This window comes from Ambystoma mexicanum, chromosome 2p, assembly GCF_040938575.1.
Source record: "Ambystoma mexicanum isolate Mex_15411 chromosome 2p, UKY_AmexF1_1, whole genome shotgun sequence".
Classification (NCBI taxonomy): Eukaryota; Metazoa; Chordata; class Amphibia; order Caudata; family Ambystomatidae; genus Ambystoma; species Ambystoma mexicanum.
Window position 1 is genome coordinate 1,284,122,896 of NC_090923.1, and position 23,149 is coordinate 1,284,146,044.

The window sequence follows — 23,149 nt, forward strand, 5'->3', positions numbered from 1 at the left end:
TGCTGTACTGCAGCTGAGAAATCAGCCCGCAGATGCACGGCACAAGGTAGTGGTTAGGGAGAATTCTCAGAAATGTGCTAATTCCTCTCTACCTTGAGACCCCCAGCTCTTTTGCTGTACTCTAGGACTTTCATTTTTACATGGAGAGTGAGACCCTTTTTCCCACTTTCTCATGTACTCTGTGATTTTAAATCTGTTTCTTTTGGTTTCCATAAGCATCTTTTTACATTGCATCACACAGCACCATCAGTGCAGTGGCATAGGGAAGTCTTGAGACTTCCCCAAAGGTTTAAATACCTTTCTCTTGGATAACTACTGTTTCCAAGAGCAGTAAAGTGAAATTGACTTTACTTACAATTGTAACTTTCTAGACCCAGTACACACTATTTTACAATAGGGTGCTAGAGGGGTTACTTAGTATTCCATTTGTCTAGCTTCTCATGTAACATTTTTGTGTTACCCTTTCTTCGATTAATGGCTGGTGGCAGTGGTTTACTTTTTACCACCGTGGTGTCTCTTTACCGCAGGCTGCGTTCGCAGCTGCAGTAAAGCACCCTTGGGTGCCATTTGTGTCAAATTGGCCCGGTCTTCTTTTTTCGCCATTTCTCTGTGGAAAGGTCCTTCTTGAGATTTACTATGCATGCCAAACCAGGTTTGGTGCCTTTGTTAATTTTGTCTTTGGCGGGATTCACAAGTGAAGCCTAGCTCTGGCTCCAGGGTGTCTGGTGGGGGCAGGAAGTGAGGGAGGTGGCCAAACCTCCCTGTACTTAATCTCGTAGGAGACGGGAATGCACTCTTAGGTGATTGGCCGGCTGGCTGTCCGACAAAGACAGCCACCCTGCTGTTTGACTGGCAGCTAGGCTGGAATGAATGGGAGAAACCTGCATAAAAGGCAAGGTTTTTTGGCTTGGAAGGCAGAGTCGACCACTGGACGAAGAAATCCGAAGAAGAACTTGGAACAGAAGCCTGCAACTCCTGGACCGTTGGTTTGTGTTGCTGTTGGAACCAAAGAGCCAGGGAGGGGGAACACCAGATCATGTGCATTGCTTTTAAGCTGGCCAAGAGCTCCAGGAAGATCCTCCGGACTCCCGGGAAGCAGGACTGACTGAGCCTGAGCCACTGCAAGAGAGTGCTGGACCCCAGATGCAAGGAAAGTCCATCTCAACAGCCAGGAACCGCGGTGGTGCTGTTTGCGGTAGGAGCTGAAACATCGAATTGCCACTAGTTTGAAGATTGCCGGTTGCTGTCGGTAACAGTCCCATTGCAGTGCAGGAGTCCCCAGAAGTCCTCCCTCTTGTCCCTATGACGGAGGCCCAGGAACGCCAGGATCTGCAGTGCTGCACAGGAAGAGAAGTCATCTGCTGCATTTTTCTTCTAACTAAAAGGTACTGTACAGTCTAAGAGAACTTGCCTCTTGTTGTAAAATCTTATACTTCTCACAAGTCTAACAGCTTGTGGCCCTATATTGATTGTTTTTCTTCAAAGACTTCTAAAACATTGTGCAAAGACTCTTCTACTAACCTGCAAGAAGTGCTTCAGCCACATAGACTTTTGCCCATTGACTTTGGCTTAGCCTGTTTCCCTGAATTACTCTTCTCTCCTCTGTATTGAGGAGAAACACAAGCATTTACCAGCTTAAGAATATTTGAGATCTCGTTTGTTCTGATAACCTTTTCTTTGACACTCGTCTCAGTATTATTCTAAATGCCAACAGTAATATATCAATGTCCACAGTGTCCTAACTAATGAAGTCACCTGAGGGTGTGGGAAGTGTCTGTCATCCCCAATGGGTATTTGCTGATTTAGAAACAAAGAGCGTGTATTTTGAAGGTAGTGCATTGCTATTATATTGCTCCCTTCTAAAGAAGGCTTATTCAAATGACTGGTAAATAAATAATTGTTTTATCAAGAAACCTTGATTATAAGTGTTTATTTGGATACTTGTCACTGTAAATCTTTGTGTCACCACCCTACAGCTCACATTGACCTCTCTTGAGATAAGCCTGACTGCTCAGCCACACTACCAACCTGTGTAGTTCAGACTTATACCAAAGGTTGGGTCCTATTGCCAGAAGGATAAGGTTGTTGTAGTGCACCCTAAGGGTACTAATCCAAATCTTTACCCAACAGTAGTAAAAAAAGGAAACCATTGCCACCAGCCATTCAAGTTAGTGTAACAGAATGTTACATGAGAAGTGGGGTAAAGGAGTTATTATGTAACCCTCCAGCACTCCAGATAAAATGTATGAACAGACAAAACTGAGTGAACGGACAGAGTGAATAAAAACGGATAGAATAGATCGTACAGATGAGCGCTCGATCTTAAGCGCCTTACTGAAAACCACCATATCACACTACCACGCTTACTCTCTCCTATACACCACTCAATTAGAACACAGTGATACTATGACACGTTCGGCATTGCTGTTCTCATACTACCACCCGCCACATACTCCACATCATCCTAATTAAACACAGCTAGCTGAGCACTGACCGCTAGCTTAAGCGTCTACTCAGGCCCAACGGAGCCACAAACCAGTCTGGATATCAACCCACCAGAATGAACACATATTCCTGACCTCCCAACCACCACACCTACCGCTAAGAAGCAGCTATCATGCAAATGCCACACCAACGGCACAGATATTCGGTGCACCCACGCACCTTATGACTCCCTGTCTCTCTCTCTCTCTCTCTCTCTCTCTACTGACTTGAACTACGGTTCCCGAGGGCGTTCAACCTACCAGCGCCTTGAGATCATACCAATGATGCATAAGGTGCTATATAATTGCAAAGTAACATAACACTCCATAGGGTGGTGTGTGCTGGACCCGCAAAGAAAAGATAAGTAAGATAGGAGTCATCTTACTATTCTTGGGAACAATAGTTAGCCCAAGAAAATGTAGTTAAACATTTAGTAGCACTGGCATTTACTGGCACTGCACAAAAGGTGCTCTGTATAACAATACATAAGGCAGATGCCTATGGAATTTACCAGACTCCATAAAACAGTAAGAAACACAAATTACCAAGTCAGAAAAAACACAGAATATGAGAAATATTTCGCACTTGAAATTAAAAGTTAAAATTAAAAAGCCCCGAGTCCAGCAAAAGAGCTTGGGGGTCTCTAAGGTTAAAGGGAATTGGCACAGAAATAAAAATTCTCCCTAACAGTGCGAGCCTCCAGGGTGGAGGATGAGCCGAAGCAAGTGCTGAGGATAAACAGAAGCTGGGGGAGATTTGGTGAGGAAGGTCAGGGTCCCGAGGATGCATGAGGTGGTGGATGCAAAACGTCTCTCTGGGTGTCAGATATGCAGTGTCAGTGGAGCTTCGGTGCCCAGAAAAACCAGGAGGATCAGAATTCAGAACTGTTTTTGTCTAGGGGAAGGGAGTCATTCCTCTGGGCTAGGAAGACCTTTTAATTTAGTTTAACTTGGAGTGTGAGGGACAGAGCTAGGATTCTGACAATGTACTTTTTGATTTGCTTTTGACATCCCGACATTAGTAGTTTTGGTTGAGGCAGGGAAACCCCTCAAAGTTAGGGCAAGATAGGTATTTTCTTCCCCCTTCATTGTCTCACTTGAATAAAGGTTTAAGCCAACCACTATAATCCCTCTGTAAGTCTTATGCACCCTTAACAAAGGGTAAAATGGCAGTGGTGGCATGGGGAAGTAATGTATAGTTTAACAGCCTTTTTTTAGCATGGCCCTTGCCCCATCTTCCCGGGTCATTAAGGCAAATCTGATGACATTCATAAGGGTGTGGGTAAAAGGCTCAATGTACCAATTTCAGTTAGGTGGTGTAGGGATGAGGTGGCATGACCAAGACAGTTATCGATCAGAATCCCTACCATCTCCATCGCTACACATGTTTGCCACTGTCTTGGAGAAGCCCTAGCCCAAAAATATGGATGGTAAAAACAGAATTATACACCTTGCATTTGCCCCTTGTATACCACAACTCTGGCCATTTGGAATACAGATGCATCAAAGCATTTCATGCCCTCTGAAGTGGAGTGGTCCAACTAGTTCTACAGCCACCTATAATCACTAGATGAAGTCAGTATTTCAGGTATGAGCAAAACAAAAGGGGCGATGGCTAGAAGGTTATTAAGCAAGATATACATAGTTAGGATAAATCTTCCTTACCTGTTTTAACCCAGGGACCTTTTGCTTGGACTTCGCAATTATTTTACCTTGCCCCTAGGTGAGTGGGAGTCTTTTTTCCCCTCTCATCTAGTCTTATTCTTTAAATGTCTCTCCATAGTGTATGATTGGAGTTGTAGTTTCCTATAACTTTGGACTGACTTATCTACTATGGCAGCACGCAGCATTTTAAATGCAGTGGCTTCCTTTTTAGTCTTATTTCTTGGGTGAACTACTGTTCCCAAGAAGTAAAGTGGGATTCATATCCTCTTTGCGTTGTGTTGGGACTTTTTTTCTACGTTGGGTTAGGACTTTTTTCTGAAGTCTAAGTAAGGGCTTAATAAAATAATTCAAATGAGGCAGTTCAAGACTCCACTCTTTGTATAAAGCTGTACCACCTGAGTTCAGGGTAGTGTAGACAGAGCAGCTAGGCTTCTCTTAGGAGGGAGAGAGGGCTGTAGAATAAGGACAAATTAAATTGTAATACAAAGAAACACTATGTATTGTAAAACAAAAAACAAAAAAGAATTGTTTTTAAATACAAGTAAGCCCAGATAAATCTTGGGGGAATTAAGCACTATCACATTATATATAACCACAATTCTAAAAACACAACACTATACTGGACGGTACAAAGGCCAAAGCATATAACCTAATTTGGAACACCTAACAGGAGTTCTAGGGAAGTCAAAATCAATAGTTACTTTTAGATTACTTTCAGGATCTACTACCTAGGTATTACTATCAGTTGTACCAGGACGCTCAGCAGGAAATCAGGATAACAGTTATTATAGGGGAGTTGGAACCTGAGGTGTAATATTCAATTACAGTTGCTATTCAATTTACAGACTAAGGGAAGCAATAACTAACTTGTTTTAGGATAACACACTTATACTTAAGCTAAGTAATACCTATAAACTTTTTACAGAAGCCATCAGCAACTTAAAGGCAGGTGTAAACCTAAGACTCTTTTGGTGACTGTCTAAAGCAGACTATGGAAAGCAAAACCCAGTGTTATACTTTATGAATGACTCAGTTATTCTAGGTAGGTAAAACCTAATGCAGATTTATTCTGGACAGGCTAACAGCAAGTCAGGGGAAGCAAGACCCAGTTGGGGACACACGTAAAACTATCCCAACAGGAATAAAGTGAAACCAACAGCATTACTTTTGGGAAAGAGGCACAACCATTTCACAGGTGAGTAACTTAACCTTATATATACTTTTCAGAATAGTGTAACACATTCAAGGTAATTAAGAACTTTTTAAACGGTGCAGTCTCAGAGTTAAAGTTACCAACAAACATCTTTTGAAAATAAGTCACTTTTAAACACATTCTCTTTTCTAGGTAAAAGGCCCAATCCTTTAAAAGTCTTTCCCTTATTCTTGGAGCATGAGTTCTCAGTGGCAGAAGGGGGTTCACCGGGGTCTAGTGTCCAACAGCCAATGTCAGGATATGTTCTAAAGTAGCAAAACTCTGATCTTAAGGAAGAATGTTCAAACAGGTGAGTATTTTACTTTAGAGTTAGTTGAGGGTCCAGGGGCTTCACAGATGACACCCTAGGAGGATTCCAGCAGTGGGCCTGGGTGAACTGGACGAGAGGCCTCCCAATCACAGTAAACACCCCAAAACTACACAGGAATCACAAGAGACTTAAGGTAAGTAAATACCCAAGCCAACACAGAAGATTTTGCAGCAGGAGAACTTCAGGATCTACAGCCAAAAACCCGGGCAGTGGATTCCTTGTCGTGGTGACTGAAAACAGGACCTTGGAAGGGACTTTGCAGCAGCGATCAACTGGGAAGGCTGTAGGAAAGGTTTTCATCACGGCTGGATGCGGCTCTGTGGATTTGGCACCTTTTCAGGAGCACAGAAGAAGACAGAATATCGCTGGTCGGATTCTCGTCACTACAAAAGGTCCAGCACTCTGGTGAGGGGACTTTTCGGACTTGATTCGTGTCTCTGGAGATCCAGCAGGCTGCCCACGAAGTTACAGCGAGATTTGGAATTCAGCAAACCGTGCACTGCACAATGGCTCAAGGTCCCAGGGTATTGCAACCCCGCAAGGTCGCACCACAGCGTGCGATGGCTCAAAAATCAGGTCTTCTTGAGTCTAGCGAGTCTCACCAGGCTGCGGGTCCAGGTCGATTGGAAGGAAGGGCTACAGTAGGCTCCGGTTACACAGCAGGCTCTCTGGTCGCTGTAAATCGCCTGAGCCACTTTTCCTTCATCATCCTCTTTGGTTTTGGTTCCAGTGGTCGACTACCTCTTCAGCTTCCAGGATCAGGCTCTCATGCAGAAACACAGCCAAACAGCCTTGCAACATTCAAACCTGGGGGGTTTGGCAATACTTTCAGGACAGCCAGCCTTCCAATTGGAGTGGGAATCTCACACTCAGGCTGGAAGACAAAGGGCTGCAGAGTGTTGGACTCCTCCCACGCTTCCTGCCTTCACAGACACTCTTGTAACGCTCACCTGGTATCCACAGGGACGTCACTCAGCCTGTTCTGACCTCTTATGACCTCGAACCCTTCCCTGGAGTCTACTCAACTGGAGACTGGGCCTTGTTTTCTTGGAAAGTGTGCTCTCCATCCCGCTTTCAGCACAGGGGCGCGTTGATTGATGCAGGCTCGTTGCAGCCTAGTTACTTCACTGGCAACAGTCCGACAGGTAAGTATAATGAGTCTTTTGAACAGTTCTCCAACTTCGTTCCTTTCCTTCCTCAGATGACGTCCGGCGTCCGGGGATGGCGATGTGCTGCTGAGATTAGTAGCGCTGAAGGTGAGTGAGAGCGCAATGAGACCCTTTCCTATTTGTAATGAACGGAGTTCTTTTTCTCTGTCTTTTAGGTGCCTCGATGTTTTCAGCGTGGATGCCGGTTATGAAGAAATGCGGTGAGTAAGCGCGGTATGCGGCGCCTCTAGATGTTTCCATGCTAACTTGGAGCGTCTTTTCCCTCTTGCAGATGGATGAGAAGTTCCAGAGACAGAGTTTCCCCAGAGAGGCTGGGATTCAGGTAAGCGTTTGAAGCTTGTACAGTCTTTAAAAATAAGCCAAGATTTGCTGAATGCTTACTAATGCCTTTTTTCTGTTCTTTTCCCTTTTCCTTAGGAAGCGGCGTGCTGGGATGGGCATGACACCGTCGAAGATGCCCACAGAACAGAAGAAGCGATGAATGATGGGCAGAAGCGCCGCAAGGTAAGGCTGTTCCTAACTGTGTTCTTGTTCTTGCAGGAGCTGAGCGCAGCAGAAAGATGCAGGCCTACTGGAGACCGATCCGAACACGGTGAGTGTCACACTGCAGGTGCAGAAAACACAAAGCATGTTTCTCAGCCTGGGCGTGGCTTAAATAGTCTCTGGGTATCCCAGGTGTCTTTGGGCTGAACCACACCCAAAAGACTAGACTGCACATGCAGTTCTGGGAACCGAAATATGTGGGGGCATCCATCTTGTCCCCATCAATGCACTACAAGTCCAATCCCCAATGTTATCCTATGGGAGTGAGTGAGTCTGGTGCCACAAGCGCCAAGTCCGACTCCAAGTGGGTCTTTGGAGGGATGGAGAGGCCCTTGAGGGCCATGTAGGTGATCGTGGCCTAGCTCCAGCCTGACATCTTGGAGGGCTGGGGACACGAGGGGCAGGAATCATGACAACTCTGGAACCTTGGGATGCCCGCCGAAGATAATCACACAAAGGAATTTCCCACCCTGGATGTGAAGGGAAGGAACAAGAAAGGACAAGGAACACTAAAATGGCAAAAAAACAACAAGACCAGGGCCATTTTGGGAAAATGAGCAACCATGGGTGCCTTTACCGTGGCTGTGCACACAGCATGTGGTAAAGGTGCACCAAATTAATAAAAAAACGTATCACTGCCACCAGCCATAGAAGGTAAACTTGTCCCTGTAACAGAATTGTTACAGCTTTAGTGTGAAAGGGGATACATTGCGTCTCCCCAGCACTCCACATAAGGTGGGGTGTGCTGGTTTCACCAAATAACATGTAAAAGGGATCCAAAGATCCTTTCTACCATTGGGAACTATAGTTCTCTCAAAGTTAGCCAGAGAAAGTTAAAAGGGGAGCCCCAAGAGCAACACCAGCAACAATATGCACTTGCTGCCAAAAAGTTGTCAAAGATGATAACTTTTAAAATACACTATTGAGAGTCTTAAAAATGACACCCATAAAAAGAGTAAAAGACTGAGTGTGGGAAAAGGTTCCCACTCACAGGAGGTAGAAGGATAAACAATCCACCAGTAAAATCAAAACGTTCTGGGGTTGACACAGGTCAGGAAGATTTATCATTCCTATGATAATCTTACCCAACACGTTGATTTAAGTGAGCCAGCACACTGCACCTTATGTGGGGTGCCAGAGGGATACAATGTATACCCTTTCTTACTTACCTGGTAGCATTTGTGATACCATTGCAAGTTTACTTGAATGGCTGGTGGCAGTGCTTTTATCTCAGTGACTTTTTAGTCTTATTACTTACAGGCTGTTCAATCAGCCTCGGTAATGCACAGAAGGGCAACCATTCTGCTAGAATGATGGGCACCTTTTTTCCCCATTTCTCATTTGCTTGTTGTTTGAGGTCTTCCGCTGCCATTCTAGGTGGGAACGACCTCAGTGGAAGTTTGGTCTTCGGCAGGAATCCTTTGTATTCCTGCCAAGGCTCCAGAGTGTCTGAGAAGGCAGGAAGCGAGGGAGGAGTCCAAATCTCTGATCTCTGCAGACTTTTGTCTTTCACTTTGCCTGAAAGGAATTAAGTCCTGATGGGAGCTGGCTGTCCTGATTGGACAGAACGCCCCTTTCTGTAAACTGCAGGGAGAGTTTGCAGAAGTTGTGCTGTAGTTCCTGATAAATACTCTGAACATGGAAGCTGCTGACAAGTCGACCAGTGGAGCTGAATCCGAAGAGGAAGATTATGAAAAGACATCTGTAGCAATTTCGAGCGACCGGAGAGCCTGCTGTGTAACCGGTGCCTGATGCAACCCTTCCTTCAACCTACCTGGGGGACTTGAAAACAATGACTCCTACCCAGAGGCTGGTGTGACCCACTAGTGTCAAGACCAACTGCATTTTGGGCCATCCCACGACATGCTGCGGCCTAGCTGGGCTGAAAACCAGCAATACCCTGGGACCACGGATCTGAGTGCAAGGTCTTCAGAAGTTTGAATCCATCCAAAACTTTGTTGGACTCATGGTGGATCTCCAGAGATAAGATTTGAATCCTTGAAGTTCCCTCACCAGAGTGCAGGAACAGATTAGTGAAGAGAATCTGACCAGCAATATTCGTTCTTGGTCTGGCTACTGTAAAAAGGTGCCAAATCCACAGAGCAAGAAAGCATGATAAGTCCTTTGCTGGTAGCCTCCTCCTCCGACTACTGCTGCAAGTTCCCATCTAGTGTCCAGTTCTTTCCTCTCCCAACCAAGAATCCAGGGACCGGGTCCTGTATCCACTCCGAAGCTCTTCTTTTCTCCTAAGGTACTGTGCTGGATTGGATTGGATAACACTTATCTTAAGTCTTGTGTGAATGTGTGAGGCTCCGGTGGTGATTCGTGGGGTTGGGAGTTTGCCCATATCATTTGCCCAGGCCTACTGCTGGAACACATATAGGGAGCCTTCGCTGAAGTCCCTGAACACTTATCCAACTCTGAAGCCAATACTTACTTGTTAAAGAAGATATCCTCTGGAACCAGGACTTTCCTGCAACCGAACCAGATCCTGACTTGCCTAGTGCTGGCACCTAGACCACAGGGGTCCATCTTCTGCCTCCGAAAGAAATCATGTTGTAGACTAGGGAAAAACTTTGATAATAAGGATTTTGTCTGGAAATTGTCTAAAGTACTTATCAGTTAGTGCTGTAACTGACAATTGTGGGTGCAAGCCACTACTATTAAGCAGTTGCATGCAAAAGTATACAAGTTGCTTTACTAACTTTCAATGGCATTCCCCGCCCCTTCTAAAAAGAAATAAGTGTTGGTACTGTTTTAATATTCTTAACTGAATGAGTGTAAAAGCTCACCAATAAAGTTTACTGACATTGAAATACATTGTGTCTTTCTTAAAGAGTACCATTGGGTTTTCTTTCGCTGCTCTGCTTTATACAGAGCTAAAACAGTCTCCTAGTTGTGAGACGGGCATGGTATCAAGCGAGAGACAACGGAACTCAAGTTTCAAAAGAACCTTATTAAAATGGCAGGATGGGGTAAGGCCTAACTTAACCTATGAACTAAGGTAGGGATTTCTCCTGCCTAAAGACAACTAAGGGAAGTCTGTCTCCAAGTCCAAATCAAAAGTCTGTGTGTCAAAACCTATACCTCACATCTAGAATTAAACAAGGTGGTGAGGTTTCTTCATAACCAAAAGAATTGTGTTCAAAAGTAAAGTCTCAGCTGAAGTTGTTCTTGTGCTTTCTATTTCAGGCTTAATACAGTTCCAACAGCTGTTTGTCTCACCAATGTTCCAGGCCTTGAGGTTCCCTTTCCCCAAAACAAAGCTCCTCAGTTCCTTAGGGTTCCCTGCCCCAATATTTCAATGTAGTACTATCACTTGCTCAATGTCCAATGTAAGAAAACAACAGGTTCACTTGATCCACCTTCTGGCTTGCTTTACCAATTAGTTCTCAGTGGCTTACTTGCAATGTCCTTTGCTGGTCATCATTTAGTGCTCCCTGGTCTAGGCGCAGTAATCAGACCAAACGGTCCGCCCATCACAGGTCACACAACCAGAAACCCTATGCTTCTGCTTGGCTTGGTTCAGGATGTCTGATCTTCACAGTAGAGAGCTCTTTGGTCTAGGCGCAGTTGTCGGACCGCACGGTCCACCCATTACAGGAGCCATAAGTCTCCCCCTTAGGTTTGCTTGGCCCCTCATAGGCTCTTCTGTTTTGGGTTTTCCACACTTGCCTTTCTTTTTTGCTAGTGCAACCCTTTTCTGCATCAGTCTTTGCTTTGCCACAAGCTCATAAGTATTCGAACTACAAATGTGAGGAAGATTTAAGTGTTTGTTCAATTTGCCACATGCTTCAGTTCTGTTCACAATGTTGCCGACACACAATTTGACATTCACTATGTCGGTTTAACTCCCAAATGTTAATTGGGTATTCAATATCACTTGTTCTTAATCAAATCGCAGTGCTGTGATTCTGTGGGTATAAAGGGTTCTTCCTGCCAAGTTTGGAAGGGTGAAAACTGAATGGACAGTCCCAATGATCGTTTCTTCCGGGAGATCTGGAGTAACGGCTGAAGGAAAAATGGTAGTCCCTTGCACATGTATGGGGATAGCGCATTTGGGGTAGATTTCTTGGTCTCCATAGACGCAAGTGATTCTTACCAAAGGTTCACCGTTTAATTTCTCAGGTGGCACTAGATCATCTCGTACTGCCGTCTGTTTAGTACCAGAATCTACCAGCGCCTTTAACGGGATCTCATTCACAAGAACTGATTCGTGAGTGGACTTAGTTTAAGTCCCACATAAGAAATTAATATGGGTTTCAATATTTTCGGAAGAACATGGTTCTTCCCATTCTTCTACCATACATCCAATCTCCATGGGTTCTTCCTTTCAATTTTGGGATCATTTCATCGCAAGATGTCCCGGCTCTTTGCAGGAAAAACATGGGTATCATTGGCTTTACTGGTTCGTCCTCCTTCCTTAATCTTTTACTTTGGGATCTAGTTCTCTCCATCGTCTCACTTTCCCCACTATTAAAGTGCCTAGGCCGATTGGGGATATTCATCCTCTTGCTCGGTGGATAGTTAGGTCCTCTATTTTCTTTCCTCCCTTCCACTCGGTTTAATAAATTAAAATGTTTGTTGGCATCAGTGAAATTTTGGGCCGTTTTAATACCTAAAGAGTGTGGGCTTGTTCAGTTTTAAGACAAACCCCGATGAAGTGAGGGAGGCAAGGAGTTGATCAATTGTTCTATGTTTAGGCCTTCCAACACTTCAGGTAATGTTGTCTTTCCCAACCATAAGGACAGTGTTCTGAACTCGCTCTCCCAATTCCACTGCTGTTTCCCCAGGGTTTAATTTAATACTCCTTAGATTTTGATAGAAATTACAAGTTTGTCCCACTCTTTGTAAGAGACCTTCCCCGATTTCAGTGAAGGTGGCTGTTCCTTGGAGATTCAGTAATAAGTAGGAAGTTTGTAATTCCCCCTTTAATAAGGGACCCAGATAGCAAAGTTGTAACTCATCCTCCCATCGGAACTGGGTTGCTAACCTTTCAAAGTTTAAGAAAACTTAAATCATCCCCTTCTTTGTACGTTTGAAGAACTCCCTGTGGAATGTTTGGTTTTTCTTGAGCGCCAATCAGCCGCCCCAACCCTGTTTGAAACTGTTCCTCTGCTTGTATTTGGTGCGCCACCAATTGGGCTAATACCTCGTCTAAGGATGCCATGGTGTCTTTAGGTGATATGGTGTTATTTGGGCTTTCTTCAGAATCAGAAAGAATATAATTCTGAGTCCCCTTCAGTTTCTGGGCCTGAATCAGTTTCGGTTGGGCTGGTTAAACTCGTGTTCCCTTTTCCCTGAGGCAAAGTAGAAGGGGGGCATCCTTTTCCAAGGCTAAAAGAACCTAAGACCCCGGCTCAAAAATACTAGGGTTTCCTGATGTTAAAAATAATTCTGTCCCTGTGTTCCAAGTTATAAGTGATCAGGGCAAAAGCATCTGTTTGTGATCCATATACGAAATCTTGACACCCGACTGGAATCTGCAGCTGTGTGGATATTAAATTAATTGTTGAAACTCTCTCCCGAGCCTGAACTCCTACAATAGCTTCCATCCCGGGGGGTTGCTGGACTACAAGCAACATAAGGGTTCCCCAATGTGTACCAATTTAGAGTATTCCACGGTCGGGTGACATCATTTGTGAAGGCATCATGAAGTAGACACAGACAACAAGCTCAAGTTTAGTTCACAAAAGACTTTATTAACCTTAAAATCAGGATGAGTAAGGCTCAACTTACCCTATGCTAAGGTGGGATTTCCCTACCTAAAGCAAACTAATAGTCTGTCAGGAGGCTAGTATCAAATGTAAGTCTGTGCCCAAAACCTATTCTTACCCTCACAACTAACTGTATACAATGTGTACTGATGTCAGCATCAAAATGATTAGAGTTAAAAATAAAGTTCAGAGCTTCTTCCAGTCTTGGCTTGTAATCAGTTTCCCGAAGTTCAAAATAGTTCACAAGATACTGGGGTCTCCCCCACGAGTTCAAATCATCCAGCTTTCTCAAAACAATACAGTTCCTTGGGACTCTTCACAGCTCTTTTTAGATTGGTTCTTTTCACTAGTTCACATAGGCAGTTCAATATCTTGATTTCCAAGTCCAAAAAAGGTTGTTGCAAAACAAGCTTCTTTATGGATACTTTCAATCACTTCTCCATACAGGGTCCCCTGTCTAGGCGCAGTTGTCAGACCACAATGTCCACCCATTACAGGTCACGCAACCAATACTCCTTTCTTGGCTGCTTTTCATCAACACTACTTCCATGCAAGGGCAACGTTGTCTAGGCGCAGTTGTTGGACCACGTTACAGGTTACGCAACCAATACCCCTTCTTAGCTGCTTCTCATCAGCCATATGCCACTACTCCAATTTGACAATGCTGGTTTCAGTCACCAGTGTCACAGAGGTTTGACACTGTACCGTGGCTTGATAGGACACCATGCACTCCTTACCACTTTTTGTATTCCCTTGGCCCTTGCCAATGCAGCTTTCCGCATGACATGCAGTTCCTTGAACTCTTGGATTTGGCCAATGTTCATTTTCTCATGTAGCGCAATGACGAATTACTTGTTACATTCTTCTGGCTCCTGTGAATGTACATTTCATTATACCCTACCCTTCTCGACGTTACCTCAACTTTTCCTATGGTTGTGTTTCAGCAAATACAATACAGTGCGTGGTAGCCATTTATTTTACCACCCGTCTTTCACTCCACTCACGAGTGATCAAAAGGTGCATTGCTCTGCATTCACAAATATTTATAATGACTGTTTGTTCATTATTCAAAAGTATTTGCTTAGGCTTTTTTTTCGGTATTCAACAGCACTTGTTAAGGCTTTCTTTCCCCACACTCACCAGTCGGAGCTTACGGCATTGCAAGGTCTCTGCCACCACGGGTCTCCACTTTCCCGTGCGCAACATTCTTCCTCTCCCAGTGGCTCTTCGCGACGTTGCTCCCCCAGCGACGCTCCACTTGCAAGTCAGGATTCTTGGGACTGCTTCGCTCGGTTACGTCTATCTCCCGCACACGGACTGCTATCTGCTTCCAGCACAACTTGGGTTTGCTTCCTGCTGCATAAACTCTGCATCTACACACGGTATTGAGTGCTCCGCTTGCCACACTGCTGATCTGGAGTTGCTTTCCCAGCTACTGCCTCTGCCTCCACAGCTGACTCCATTTCCATCTGGATTCCAGCTTTTAAAATTCCGGCATCCATGATTATTCCAAAAAGGACTAGACCGCTCACCACTAAAGCGGTAGTCCTGCTCAACTCTTGTTGTCGTCCTCGTCTCAGTACCTGGCTGAGGTTGATCTGTGTCTGCATTAATAAAATAAGGATGTGATGTTCTAGTTATCCTCTTCTTCGTCCCAGTAGTCTACTGGTATGTTTTGGGGAATGTTTTGGGAAGGGGGCGGGGGTTCCAGGGAAAGGGCTGACAAATGCCTATAAAGGCATGAGGGACAGAGGGTTTGTTGTGAAAGGGAAATGGGGAATAGCTTATGTCTCACCAAAGGACCCCCTCTCCCCACTCCACAAGTCTCATCTCCCCAGTGTCCTCCCTCGCATATCTACCCCCATGATCAGGATCCATAAACGGTGGCCTTTCCCTGGCCACATGAGAGGGGAAGGGAGGACGCCCTCAGGTTCCTCATATAACCCATAAGTATTAAGTGTTTTTTTAGAATTGTGTTTAATGATAAATGATGTGTTATTTATATAGCGCCTTTATCCAGAGTGCATATTTACATACAATATCACCCAACCGAAATTAGTACTCATTTATTGACCTCGGAAGGATGAAAGGCTGAGTTGGCCTTGTTGACAGCACTTATCTTTCCCAAGATTTATCTTGGCCTACTTGTATTTAAATAAGCCCTTTATTTTTACGATGCATAGTGTTTCAGTAGTTCTTTGGACCATATGTATGCTACAATTTCTTTGTACCAAGCGACACCCCTTTCTCCCTCATAAGATAAGCCTGGCTGCTCTGTCCAGGCTACCCACATTATCAGGAGGTACAGCCTTCCTCTGGAGCTTATGTACTGCCTCAGATATTGTTTTTATGAAGTCTTGATAGGACTCAAAAAACTGTTCTAACAAAGGTTTAGAATGAATCTCTGCCAATTGCACTGGGCAACCCCCACACATCCCCAGACCATTGTTCTTCAGCCTGCCATGCAATTACAGAAAGGGGAAAGACCATATACAAATCGGGCTTGGTCCCACCCAAAGGAGGCAGTCCAGCCTGAACTGGTTGGTTAAATACCTTCTGCACAAGATCACAAGCAACCACATAAATGTTGAGTGATGACGCCCAATGATGCCAAAACCAAATCCGGCAAATCATATCAGTATGAAAAAGAATTTTACTCACTAAGTTGTACTGTTCTGCTGGAGCAGTATTTATTGAAGTTACCAACGTTGGTACCAACCTTTGAGCCCTGGGATGGGTGATTATTCAACATGTCCCTCTGGTCTAGAGTAAAGATTCCTTGGAGGCAGGCTTTTACCATGATTCCCAGACATTTAATTGGGGGGGATGTGGGGGGGCTCCTCCTGTTCCATAATTACTTCTTCTGGGGGTCTTGAGTACATCTTCCGACCTCTGGAAAACTTCCTTGGCACCCCCCCCCCTCTGGCCTTCCCTGGAATTGACCCTTGCACAATCGCTGTTTCGAACGCCAAGCCCGCCAGAGCAGGTCCTGTACCTTTCCTCCTTGCTTGGTACCCGGGGGGTAAGTGCGAATCCCGACTGCCCCCTCTTTTCCTTACTTTTTCCATGCTATCCTCGCAAACCCTTTATTTAATTAATTATTTCCAATTCTTCCACTTTCTTCATTAAAAAAAAACCCTCTCCCCCCTGACCCAGTGATTGGCTGCTTCCCATGAATTGGCCTTCTTTAGGGATGGCCCTACGGCAGCCTCGCCAGGGCAGCCAGCAAAGGGCCACAAGGCAAGGGGCAGCAACCCTCTGGGGGGCTCCCAGTCCTCGTTCACCCACGGAAGCCAGACAGAACCACCTACAGCTACAACAGGTATGGTGGTATGGGAATGGAGTAAAGCCATTACTGTGCTCTGGTAAAATCCCTGCCACTCCTATATTACTACCACCTAATCTTAGCATTATCCTGTCTTGCACTGTTCTCTTTGTTTTACCATTGTATTGCGCTCAGATGAATTGTGCAGGTCGGCCTATATATTGTATCTAATAGAAATGTGAAGGTCAGCCTGTGTACTGCAATTAGATGAACTGTGCAGGTTAGCCTATGCAATGCATCTAGCCATTGCTTTATGCTCAGAAAATGTACATGGTTAGCCATGTTCTGCACTTAGAAGAGGGTGAAGCTAACAGGCACAGCACACAGATCTAGGATGATAGCAAACACCACACTCGGGTGAAATACAAAGATATCCAATGTTCTGCACCGGATGCTGAGGGGAGCCAATGTGTTCTATTGTTCACAAATAACTCTTAACTTTCTAACACTCAGCATATCCGACACAAGACATCGAAACTACGAACACTCCACCATCTCTCAACAATACCCAACACACACTGAAAACACCCGCATACAACATACAAATGCCAATCCACCGAAATCATACTGGCACACAGTGACCTGTTTTTCCGAACTGAAGTTCCAACAGTACATCAAAGCTCTCTCGCACTTTTCCCTCTCTTCCCCACTAACCTTCAGATCAGATCCGCCTGGAGGAGAGGGAAAGAGAGGGCGAGGGAAGGAGAGGGCGAGGGAAGGAGAGGGCGAGGGAAGGAGAGGGCGAGGGAAGGAGAGGGCGAGGGAAGGAGAGGGCGAGGGAAGGAGAGGGCGAGGGAAGGAGAGGGCGAGGGAAGGAGAGGGCGAGGGAAGGAGAGGGCGAGGGAAGGAGAGGGCGAGGGAAGGAGAGGGCGAGGGAAGGAGAGGGCGAGGGAAGGAGAGGGCGAGGGAAGGAGAGGGCGAGGGAAGGAGAGGGCGAGGGAAGGAGAGGGCGAGGGAAGGAGAGGGCGAGGGAAAGAGGGCGAGGGAAAGAGGGCGAGGGAAAGAGAGGGCGAGGGAAAGAGAGGGCGAGGGAAAGAGGGCGAGGAAGGCGAGGGAAGGAGAGGGCGAGGAAGGCGAGGGAAGGAGAGGGCGAGGAAGGCGAGGGAAGGAGAGGGCGAGGAAGGCGAGGGAAGGAGAGGGCGAGGAAGGCGAGGGAAGGAGAGGGCGAGGAAGGCGAGGGAAGGAGAGGGCGAGGAAGGCGAGGGAAGGAGAGGGCGAGGAAGGCGAGGGAAGGAGAGGGCGAGGAAGGCGAGGGAAGGAGAGGGCGAGGGAAGGAGAGGGCGAGGGAAGGAGAGGGCGAGGAAGGCGAGGGAAGGAGAGGGCGAGGGAAGGAGAGGGCGAGGGAAGGAGAGGGCGAGGGAAGGAGAGGGCGAGGGAAGGAGAGGGCGAGGGAAGGAGAGGGCGAGGGAAGGAGAGGGCGAGGGAAGGAGAGGGCGAGGGAAGGAGAGGGCGAGGGAAGGAGAGGGCGAGGGAAGGAGAGGGCGAGGGAAGGAGAGGGCGAGGGAAGGAGAGGGCGAGGGAAGGAGAGGGCGAGGGAAGGAGAGGGCGAGGGAAGGAGAGGGCGAGGGAAGGAGAGGGCGAGGGAAGGAGAGGGCGAGGGAAGGAGAGGGCGAGGGAAGGAGAGGGCGAGGGAAGGAGAGGGCGAGGGAAGGAGAGGGCGAGGGAAGGAGAGGGCGAGGGAAGGAGAGGGCGAGGGAAGGAGAGGGCGAGGGAAGGAGAGGGCGAGGGAAGGAGAGGGCGAGGGAAGGAGAGGGCGAGGGAAGGAGAGGGCGAGGGAAGGAGAGGGCGAGGGAAGGAGAGGGCGAGGGAAGGAGAGGGCGAGGGAAGGAGAGGGCGAGGGAAGGAGAGGGCGAGGGAAGGAGAGGGCGAGGGAAGGAGAGGGCGAGGGAAGGAGAGGGCGAGGGAAGGAGAGGGCGAGGGAAGGAGAGGGCGAGGGAGGGCGAGGGAAGGAGAGGGCGAGGGAGGGCGAGGGAAGGAGAGGGCGAGGGAAGGAGAGGGCGAGGAAGGCGAGGGAAAGAGGGCGAGGAAGGCGAGGGAAAGAGGGCGAGGAAGGCGAGGGAAAGAGGGCGAGGAAGGCGAGGGAAAGAGGGCGAGGAAGGCGAGGGAAAGAGGGCGAGGAAGGCGAGGGAAAGAGGGCGAGGGAAGGAGAGGGCGAGGGAAGGAGAGGGAAGGAGAGGGCGAGGGAAGGAGAGGGCGAGGGAAGGAGAGGGCGAGGGAAGGAGAGGGCGAGGGAAGGAGAGGGCGAGGGAAGGAGAGGGCGAGGGAAGGAGAGGGCGAGGGAAGGAGAGGGCGAGGGAAGGAGAGGGCGAGGAAGGCGAGGGAAGGAGAGGGCGAGGAAGGCGAGGGAAGGAGAGGGCGAGGAAGGCGAGGGAAGGAGAGGGCGAGGAAGGCGAGGGAAGGAGAGGGCGAGGAAGGCGAGGGAAGGAGAGGGCGAGGAAGGCGAGGGAAGGAAGCGAGGAAGGCGAGGGAAGGAAGCGAGGAAGGCGAGGGAAGGAAGCGAGGAAGGCGAGGGAAGGAAGCGAGGAAGGCGAGGGAAGGAAGCGAGGAAGGCGAGGGAAGGAAGCGAGGAAGGCGAGCCCCCCTTCATATACAGTGAATTACAACCCTCATTCTGTCCCATTCTGTCTAAAGAAAAAGGGTTCTTTCCAGGTAGGAACATTTACCAGATGCAGGAATATAGCATTCCTTGATAAAGAAGTGGAACCAATATATGTGGGAGATCGTGTGTATTTCATATGTGGAGAAAAAGTATATCCTTGGTTACCTAGGAACTGGGGAGGTACGTGTTATTTGGGATTTCTGTTCCCTGGGGTGTTTCTTTTAAAAACAGACATAACGAAATTGACTAGGTCACGACCTCCCCGGAATACTGAAGACAGGTTGATTGTAGAGGACATAGCAAAATCATTCATACCATTTTGGGGCCAGGCAATAAACTCATAACATAAGACGACTGTCTAGGATATTAGAAGATACAATAAATGGAACAACTGATATATTATATAATATGACTCTTGAAGAAAAAGGAATTAGATTAATGTCACTACAAAATAGAATGGCCCTTGATATAATCTTAGTTGATCGCAGCGGTGTTTGCCAAATCGTGGGATCAGCGTGCTGCGTATTTGTAAGTGACTCCTCCCCCACGATTTTTGAGGCGATAAGAAAATTGCATGTGTTAAGTTCCGATCTTCATCCCCCTTAAGGCGGTTGGCAATTGAACATAAGCTCCTGGTTCTGGGAAGTGTTGCGATCCTGGGGATGTAAACTGTTTGCAATCCTAGTAGCAATCCTAGGAATATTCTTGACATGTTGTTGCATACAATGTCTCCCCATAATATGTACTGAAATCAGCGAAAAGTGTGTACAAATGATGAAACGAAAAAACATTACTAAACCAAGCACTCGCCATAGTAACGAATCTGAAACCATTAAAGAATTCATGGCAATTGATATTGATAATAACGAGGAGACAACAGGTGTACGAGTCCGAATTTGAATCATATTCCGAATCTAATCCAAATACTTGGTCGGATGAGGATGCAACGTATGGATAAAACGTTTGGCTTACGGCCAAGAGGAGGGTTTGTCAGTCCAGAAAAACTAAGCACCCCTTGAGGGTCCGGAAATGAATGATAATTGGTTGGCCGAAGACCAACCGCCTCATTTACAGTGTAAGAATATATATTCATTAGTTATTAGTTATTACGTAGCTATTAGTTTAACTAGAGTCAGGCCATTTTAAGATGACCAGAATCGCCATTTTGTTTTCTCTCTTTGCTCTCTAACGTTGCCACTTTGCCTCATGTAAAACTGCTTTGCTGTAGATATTATTTTGCTTCAATGGTCCAAGGCTAAGAAAACATGTTGAAACATTACACTGGAGAGCCAGACGGGAATGCCCGATTCCCTCCCTCTTGTATCCTTGAAGACAGGGAGCAAGGGATTTAATCAGTATACGAATGCCAGCGAGTCTCCTGAAAGAATAGCAATGTACGAAACTAGCATTTAAAGAGTTGAATTATGATCTTCTTTACGGCCCCCCCTTTCTGAGCCCAGTGAGGCCCCGGAGAGCAGGCTGACTTCTAGAGCGAGAATCGAAACTTAGAGATAGTGAGGCCTGGTATGTGCCAGTCTGCTATGCGCAGCTTGCCCATGAAAAACAGAAACGCTGTGTTCTCGCAAACAAAGAATGGTGTCTGTAAAATTGGAGATTGCAAACTGTTACTAAATATGGTGGTCTAAGGTGTCATATCTGTCACGATGGTCAATCATTGCCTCTAATTCAAACGGAAATGAATTGGGGGCGGCATCAAATGTGTCACTACTGATTGTAAGATGCTCCGTTTGCATATATGTAACTGATGTACGTTTCGCACTCTCTTGCGTCCCCCGTCGCGGGGCGTGGGACCACTTGGCCAACTGGGACTATTTTGTATTGCAATAAACGCTAGATTTTGGGAACAGAACCTCGTGTCTGGCGTATCTATTTGTGTGTGTTGACTGTGCCTTATTTCCACATCCGAGGGTCCCTCAGGGGCCCCTACAAAGGAAGAGAGGAAGGAGAGCGAGGGAAGAGAGTAAAGGGAGTAAAGGGGAGGAGGGGGAGAAAAGGAAGTTATGTTCAAGGATATTTATACCATGCACTATCACCATCGGAGTAGTCCCCTGGCGCACCAACGATCTGAAAAGTAAGAGGTAGAATAAGTTAGTAGGATTGAGCGGAAAAAAGTGCAAGAGCTGTGATGTGCTGTTGGCAGCTTAAGTTCGGTTTACACCGTTCGCTGAGCATAGGTGTGATTTCTCAGTCGATAGTTGCTGTGTGCCGTTGTGCGAGGGTAGGTGTGGTTTGTTTTGTTATTGTAGTGAAGTGCGTGCGGTTTGTTGTGAAATATAGGTATGGTTGTGTTTTGTTTCGAATTTGAGAGGTGTAAGCAGAGGGATGAGTTTTTAGTGGGTTTGTTAGTGGTGGCGCTCCACTGTACCTCCTCCGCTTTGGCTACCTGTGGTACGCGTCCCTACCAGTGTTGCATACTGTGATGTGCTAGTGGTCAGGGGGGCCTCCCTCCTATATTCTGTGCTGGGTTGTCTACAGGGCTATTTAGCAGTGATGACTCAACCCACCTTGGTCCCCCGACTCCCCTCCCCACCCCCCCAACCATCTCCTGTGTTCAGACTGATGGATGGCTGCGCACCGGCCATGGCCTACATTGGGGTGTTAGGGGGGTGATAAAGTAGGGGTAGAGGCACCGGGGGGGGGGGTAGAGACCCAGGGGCAGGTGGCAGCAGGGGTAGTACAGTATAATATGACCCATAGAACCTCTACCCTGTGCCCTTCAGCTACCTGCACCCCATGGTTTATCTGTTCACCACTCTTTCCCCTTCAACCCTTTGCCCTCTGTCTGTGGTTCCACCTAGGACGCTCCCTTCTCGCTTGTTAGCCTCCGGTAGGGCCCTCCATAGAAATGGGGGCACTCAGGTCTCCCTCCCACTCAGAAGTCTCTCCACCTCCCTTCACTTGACGTGGTACCGTCTTAGTCCTCGGTCTTGCGATGTGTATGTTAATTCTGAGGGGTGTGGGTGTTGCTCATTAGTTTTCATTCAGTTCTGAGTTGAAGAGCCACGTTTTTAGGAGTTTTCAATGAGAGAGAATTCAGACCAATGTAAGTCAATAGCGAGTTCCAGTAGAGCTGGGCCTGTCAATGCCCGCTACTCCACGATCCAGGGATACCCTGAAGCAGATTCTGAAGAATCTCCCAGGACCCCAATGCCCTGGGCCAGTCACTCAGTATTCACTGGCGTCAGAACCTGGTAAATACAGTGGCTTTTTCCAGAGGGTTGGAGACAGAAAATGGTACTCTGGTTCTTGAACACCGGACCAGCGACGACCAAGGCAAAGAAAAGGAAGAATAATCAATGTACACAGTGCAACAACCCACCAACCAGATGTCGATGTAGCATCAAGGAAGGCACCTGGAGGATGCAAGAAGCTAGACAAAGCAGGCTCAGGCAACCTGGAATGCAAAACAGGGCAGCCAGCTAATTAACAAGATGATCTTTAGATATGCACTTTCAGACATGGGCTGGCTTTCCAATCACACACCAGTTAAGACAGCCTATGGCAGGAACTCAACCGAGGCAAGTTTAAACCACCAAGATTGCAGAGCTGGGCTCAGGGTGAGTCCATGTGTGCACAGCAGCCATTTTAGGCCTGCCTCGTGGCCCCAACAAACAAGGGGATGGCACAAAATGGACCGGAGTGCAACTTTAAAAAAGTACATTAGCCAAAATTGCTACCATACTGGTACATACTGCAGTAAAACCTGACCTACTCCACAAATGCAGGGCAATACAAATAACCCAAGGGTCCAAATAGAGCGCTTAACAAGTACTGTAGTGCTAGGAGCCATATGGGCTACGAAAAGACAAAAGATCAGAAAGAGTGGCAGAGAGACTTCAGTAGAATTCTCTAGAACCACAAAAATAATGTCAAAGAGTCCAGGATACAAACAGGAAAAAGCAAAGTTTAGTGGTCCCATAAGGTGAGACAGCAGAGAGGTCTGCCCTTTCCACGCTACAGTTGGTTGTACTATGTGCTGCAACTAACTAGCACAAGACGGACTACGCTCGATATACATTGTGCTACCCAGGTTTAAGGTGCTTCTCACATAGGGGCAGCGTTAAACATTGTTACAACAAAAACAAAGGCACAGATGACATGAAA

At 46.9% G+C, this 23,149-nt stretch overlaps 1 protein-coding gene across 1 annotated transcript in view; it reads right to left on the minus strand.

Annotated features, from left to right (window-relative positions):
- The window catches only part of RSL1D1 (ribosomal L1 domain containing 1), a 426,377-nt gene that overhangs the window by 195,147 nt on the left and 208,081 nt on the right, over positions 1-23,149 (minus strand). The gene's annotated exons all lie outside the window — the stretch shown is intronic.